Raw genomic sequence first — 8,186 nt, 5'->3', positions numbered from 1 at the left:
TTTGTAAGGATATAAAGAGTGAATAATATTGCCCGTGTTCTGAATACCATGTGCTTTATTACCCCTCAGCCGGAACCTATAAAAGGCACATTTCCCAGGTTTGGCCTCCAGTTACCAATGAACAGTGTTAATCAGCCAATATGTAAATTAACGACACAGTCGACACAGGGAGCTTCCTGATTGCAGGAGCTGAAACGTACACCTATCGGAAATCACCGAAGGTGTTTATTTAGTGAGAATTAACGAGTTTGCGATTGAAAATGATATTGATAAATTCGACAAGGATTTTTGGTTCTGCCATGTAATGGGTTTTTTGGGCTGACTCAGACTTATAATAGAGGAGGTAAATGGTATTTAATGTATACGGTCGGTTTCACCTTCAGATATTCATTTGGAATAATCTATGAGAAGCAATGACGATTTTTCTTGATAGAATCGGTCAGTATAACCAATCATCGTAGGTGCACCCATACGTATTGTATAAAATCCCATTCCTTCGTATTTCGGAAAGCATAGAGCAATACTAGTGGAAAATTTGCCAGTGAAGCGGTTTGTAGGCAGGGCCATTAGACTGGCAATCCATACTGAGAAGAAACGGTAGTCGTCAACGCTCGTTTGTTTCCGTGAACCACGTTTGATTCCGCTCGGGAAAATACGTCCCCGCGAAGGTAGTAATAGGAACACCGAAGTGTGGTAACTGTTCATTAGTATGCGGACGTAGTATCCGGTTATTGGTGTCGATTCATCAAACGACCTCCATCAAACATACAGCACATAATATCGTGGGCGTGAAGGTATAGGATGGGATATTTGTGAAGTACATCTATAGAATAACAACTGCTTTGCATGCATTCGGAGGATACTTGCCGGCAGCATTTGGTTTAAAGAGACACCTCGTTCCACGGTCTGGATCCCAGTTGCAGACCAGGTCTAGACATTGTAATTAGTGCGTTGTGTGAAACTGACACATTGTCTCAATGTAATTAAAGTAATCGTGTAATGTAAGATGAATCGCTGTCATAAAATTTGAGCTCGCTGACATGTAAAATGGTGTTAAAATGACTTGTATCACACTGCAAATTGGCTCAAGCCTAGATCCTCTTTAACATTTAATTTGCATTTAAACAAAACAGAAATTCATCGATCATTGATGAAACGTTGTTTTCAGTGTAAATACTCTCTGCGTTAAACCCACATTCTTTTGTAAGAACGTTCTTGCACAGATGGAAAGTTTCCATTCTTGCATTTGGCCATCTGGCGAAGGAAAATAACCTGGGAATTGATCACTCAACATGACATCACACCTAAAGGAAATAACGGATGACATCCAGCCGTGGCGAGAGTAGGTGCAATCCCTTGGACGTGCCCTCTATAATGCACATGAACACTTCATGGTGGGAAGAGACGCCCAAATGGAATATCATAATCTTCAATATCGGTTTTGGTTCTTCCCCATTTCCCAGACTTATAGATGGACTGATTGACCTTGCATAAAACTAATCGGATAAGTCGATCATTTGGCATCGATTTGATGACAGGAACCCTTCCGACATGTATGTCCGAGGCAGTTCCGGTGACGCCAAAGAGAATATGGTAATATTTGGAGTTACCGGAAATTGGCAATCTTCCATGAAACCTAGACGTTGTAGCGACGTCACGACACCCGGGACGGGAATGTCAGCTGAGAGCATCTGAGAATTAACGTCAATATTTCTTAGCCTTGTGGAGGTTTACATGTAAAACCGATGCGCATACTGTGCAAATCTCCGAGGAGTATTTACCTAAAGAGTTCACGCCGGTTTTCTACGTTTTAACACCTCCATTTATAATGCACCAAGTTCCATTTGCCAAGGGAATTCTCATGACGTTACAATGTTATCAACCCGGCCAAAGGAGCAATGTGGGCTCGATTTGTATTTTCAGCTCCCTGGGAAGTATATGGCATAGCTGTCGCTTGGCTCGAGAAGTTAATTCTTACAATACTGTCTTTTCCCACCGGGTACCCACTTATTGTTGAGTGAACAAATATTGGACCAAATTCACTACAGTAAAGTGTTCGCCGAGAATAGCCGTAAAACTGTTCATGCCTCATTAAGCAAATCTCACTCACTCACATGAAAAAAACAACACCTTAGGCAAGAGTTAATGTGGATAAAAGATCACATTACATGTACACATTACAAAGCTCACGTAATATACATAATACACACAAAAAAGCAATACAAGCCCTGTCGATTCTATTATTAGCCAGTGGGGGAAAATATTCATTTTTGGCTGCGGAATACCATTTACTCAAATGCCATCTAATCACTTAGTATTTATATCAGTCCATATGACATCATTAAGAAACAGATATCAAAATAGCCCCCTTCGTCACTGCCGCACCTGTCTGATAACTAACGTCAAGCGTTGGTTAACATCATCTGCTGAGTGACGTGAGTGATGCCTCTGAATCATGATATTACAACTCCTCTCAATATACCCAACAACCCTAAAGCAATCACTATCCAAAGCACTGTCAGTAGAGAGGGAGATATCTACCTCATTCTTCACGAAGGCGTTCAATCCCAGATTGAATTCAAATCAAAGAAATAATACAAGATGAAGTATCCGTGCCATTATCAAGGGACACACTTCTTCAGCGTAAACGTTTTATTGCACAATTGACCTATCCTTCTTGCAACAGCCAATCACAGCAAGCACTCAAGTTCATGCACACCCAATGCTCAGCCCGTTGTAGGTTCGTGTGCTACCATTACAGGCTACCCTTGAGTTTTCCAGCAGACAAATCTTCTGTGTTACCCTTGCAGTAATCGTTACACTCGGTATCTGCATGTTTCATCTGACTAATCAGGTAGACGTTGTGTTGTCGGTTGTCGTTACTGAAGCTGCAGACAGCCTGCCAATACGAGTCTTTATGTACATCATTCCATCTTCGTTATGGGATTGCGATTAAATTATTGTGACACCTGTTTCTTACTGTTGTCAAAATAATGATTTACAGTGGCATTTTGAAAGGAAAGATCAAACTGGTTTGACCAGATCGCGCCTGGTAGTGACGTCACGTTGATCACGGTGGGCAGAATGGGCGCTAGCAGGCCTGTTATAACTCATTAAACTATTTGCGTGGTAACCCCCAGTTCTTGTCGTAAATGTTTAACTTAATTCATCAAGTGATCAATTAATTGATTCATTAATTCATCTGTCCACTAAAACACACTCACCCATCAAACATTCAATCATTCACCTCCATCGATTCACTCACCCTCCCATCAAACCATCCTCCCATACATTCATCCACTTCCCATATATTCATCCACCTCCCATACATTCATCCACTTCCCATACATTCGTCCATCTCTCATACAATCATCCACCTCCCATACATTCATCCATCCTCCCATACGTTCATCCACCTCCCATACGTTCATCCACCTAACATACATTCATCCATCCTCCCATACATTCATCCATCTCTCATACATTCATCCATCCTCCCATACATTCGTCCATCTCTCATACATTCATCCATCCTCCCATACATTCATCCATCTCTCATACATTCATCCACTTCCCATACATTCGTCCATCTCTCATACATTCATCCACTTCCCATACATTCATCCACTTCCCATACATTCATCCACTTCCCATACATTCATCCACTTCCCATACATTCGTCCATCTCTCATACAATCATCCATCCTCCCATACATTCATCCATCCTCCCATACGTTCATCCACCTCCCATACGTTCATCCACCTAACATACATTCATCCATCCTCCCATACATTCATCCATCTCTCATACATCCATCCACTTCCCATACATTCGTCCATCTCTCATACATTCATCCACTTCCCATACATTCGTCCATCTTTCATACATTCATCCACTTCCCATACATTCGTCCATCTCTCATACATTCATCCACTTCCCATACATTCGTCCATCTCTCATACAATCATCCATCCTCCCATACATTCATCCTTCTCTCATACATTCATCCACTTCCCATACATTCGTCCATCTCTCATACATTCATCCACTTCCCATACATTCATCCACCTCTCATACATCCATCCTTCCTCCCATACATTCATCCACTTCCCATACATTCATCCACCTCCCATACATTCATCCACTTCCCATACATTCGTCCATCTCTCATACAATCATGCATCCTCCCATACATTCATCCATCTCTCATACATTCATCCACTTCCCATACATTCGTCCATCTCTCATACGTTCATCCACTTCCCATACATGCATCCACCTCCAATACAATCATCCTTCCTCCCATACATTCATCCACTTCCCATACATTCTTCCACCTCCCATACATTCATCCACTTCCCATACATTCGTCCATCTCTCATACAATCATCCATCCTCCCATACATTCATCCATGTCTCATACATTCATCCACTTCCCATACATTCGTCCATCTCTCATACATTCATCCACTTCCCATACATTCATCCACTTCCCATACATTCGTCCATCTCTCATACATTCATCCACTTCCCATACATTCGTCCATCTCTCATACATTCATCCACTTCCCATACATTCGTCCATCTCACATACATTCATCCACTTCCCATACATTCATCCACCTCCCATACAATCATCCTTCCTCCCATACATTAATCCACTTCCCATACATTCATCCACCTCCCATACATTCATCCACTTCCCATACATTCGTCCATCTCTCATACAATCATCCATCCTCCCATACATTCATCCATCTCTCATACATTCATCCACTTCCCATACATTCGTCCATCTCTCATACATTCATCCACTTCCCATACACTCATCCACCTCCCATACATTCGTCCATCTCTCATACATTAATCCACTTCCCATACATTCGTCCATCTCTCATACATTCATCCACTTCCCATACATTCGTCCGTCTCTCATACATTCATCCACTTCCCATACATTCGTCCATCTCTCATACATTCATCCACTTCCCATACATTCATCCATCTCTCATACAATCATCCATCCTCCCATACATTCATCCATCTCTCATACATTCATCCACTTCCCATACATTCGTCCATCTCTCATACATTCATCCACTTCCCATACATTCGTCCATCTCTCATACATTCATCCACTTCCCATACATTCGTCCATCTCTCATACAATCATCCATCCTCCCATACATTCATCCATCTCTCATACATTCATCCACTTCCCATACATTCGTCCACCTCTCATACATTCATCCACTTCCCATACATTCGTCCATCTCTCATACATTCATCCACTTCCCATACATTCATCCACCTCCCATACATTCATCCTTCCTCCCATACATTCATCCACTTCCCATACATTCATCCATCCTCCCATACATTCATCCACTTCCCATACATTCGTCCATCTCTCATACATTCATCCACTTCCCATACATTCATCCACCTCCCATACAATCATCCTTCCTCCCATACATTCATCCACTTCCCATACATTCATCCACCTCCCATACATTCATCCACTTCCCATACATTCGTCCATCTCTCATACAATCATCCATCCTCCCATACATTCATCCATCTCTCATACATTCATCCACTTACCATACATTCGTCCATCTCTCATACATTCATACACTTCCCATACATTCATCCACCTCCCATACATTCGTCCATCTCTCATACATTCATCCACTTCCCATACATTCGTCCATCTCTCATACATTCATCCACTTCCCATACATTCATCCACCTCCCATACATTCATCCTTCCTCCCATACATTCATCCACTTCCCATGCATTCATCCACCTCCCATACATTCATCCACTTCCCATACATTCGTCCATCTCTCATACAATCATCCATCCTCCCATACATTCATCCATCCTCCCATACGTTCATCCACCTCCCATACGTTCATCCACCTAGCATACATTCATCCATCCTCCCATACATTCATCCATCTCTCATACATTCATCCACTTCCCATACATTCATCCATCTCTCAAACATTCATCCATCTCTCATACATTCATCCTTCATCCCATACATTCATCCTTCCTCCCTACATTCATCCATCTCTCATACATTCATCCATCTCTCGTACATTCATCCTTCCTCCCATACATTCATCCATCTCTCATACATTCACCCACCTCCCATACATTCATCCTTCCTCCCTACATTCATCCATCTCTCATACATTCATCCATCTCTCGTACATTCATCCTTCCTCCCATACATTCATCCATCTCTCATACATTCATCCACCTTCAATACATTCATTCATCTCCCATACATTCATCCATCCTCCCATACATTCATCCATCTCTCACACATTCATCCACCTCCCATACATTCATCCATCTCTCATACATTCATCCACCTCCCATACATTCATCCTTCATCCCATACATTCATCCATCTCTCATACATTCATCCACCTCCCATACATTCATCCTTCCTCCCATACATTCATCCATCTCTCATACATTCATCCACCTTCCATACATTCATCCTTCCTTCCATACGTTCATCCACCTCCCATACATTCATCCATCCTCCCATACATTCATCCACCTCTGATACATTCATCCACCTCCCATACATTCATCCTTCCTCCCATACATTCATCCATCTCTCATACATTCATCCACCTTCCATACATTCATCCATCTCTCATACATTCATCCACCTTCCATACATTCATCCATCTCTCATACATTGATCCACCTCCAATACGTTCATCCTTCCTCCCATACATTCATCCATCTCCCATACATTCATCCACCTCCCATACGTTCATCTGTCCTCCCATACATTCATCCATCTCTCACACATTCATCCACCTCCCATACCTTCATCCTCCTCCCATACATTCATCCTTCCTCCCATACATTCATCCATCTCTCATACATTCATCCACCTTCCATACATTCATCCATCTCTCACACTTTCATCCACCTCCCATACATTCATCCATCTCTCATACATTCATCCACCTCCCATACATTCATCCTTCATTCCATACATTCATCCATCTCTCATACATTCATCCACCTTCCATACATTCATCCTTCCTCCCATACGTTCATCCACCTCCAATACGTTCATCCTTCATCCCATACATTCGTCCATCTCTCATACAATCATCCATCCTCCCATACATTCATCCATCTCTCATACATTCATCCACTTACCATACATTCGTCCATCTCTCATACATTCATACACTTCCCATACATTCATCCACCTCCCATACATTCGTCCATCTCTCATACATTCATCCACTTCCCATACATTCGTCCATCTCTCATACATTCATCCACTTCCCATACATTCATCCACCTCCCATACATTCATCCTTCCTCCCATACATTCATCCACTTCCCATGCATTCATCCACCTCCCATACATTCATCCACTTCCCATACATTCGTCCATCTCTCATACAATCATCCATCCTCCCATACATTCATCCATCCTCCCATACGTTCATCCACCTCCCATACGTTCATCCACCTAGCATACATTCATCCATCCTCCCATACATTCATCCATCTCTCATACATTCATCCACTTCCCATACATTCATCCATCTCTCAAACATTCATCCATCTCTCATACATTCATCCTTCATCCCATACATTCATCCTTCCTCCCTACATTCATCCATCTCTCATACATTCATCCATCTCTCGTACATTCATCCTTCCTCCCATACATTCATCCATCTCTCATACATTCACCCACCTCCCATACATTCATCCTTCCTCCCTACATTCATCCATCTCTCATACATTCATCCATCTCTCGTACATTCATCCTTCCTCCCATACATTCATCCATCTCTCATACATTCATCCACCTTCAATACATTCATTCATCTCCCATACATTCATCCATCCTCCCATACATTCATCCATCTCTCACACATTCATCCACCTCCCATACATTCATCCATCTCTCATACATTCATCCACCTCCCATACATTCATCCTTCATCCCATACATTCATCCATCTCTCATACATTCTTCCACCTCCCATACATTCATCCTTCCTCCCATACATTCATCCATCTCTCATACATTCATCCACCTTCCATACATTCATCCTTCCTTCCATACGTTCATCCACCTCCCATACATTCATCCATCCTCCCATACATTCATCCACCTCTGAT

Source organism: Haliotis asinina, chromosome 9 (assembly GCF_037392515.1).
Source record: "Haliotis asinina isolate JCU_RB_2024 chromosome 9, JCU_Hal_asi_v2, whole genome shotgun sequence".
Classification (NCBI taxonomy): domain Eukaryota; kingdom Metazoa; phylum Mollusca; class Gastropoda; order Lepetellida; family Haliotidae; genus Haliotis; species Haliotis asinina.
This window is presented reverse-complemented; position numbering follows the sequence as displayed.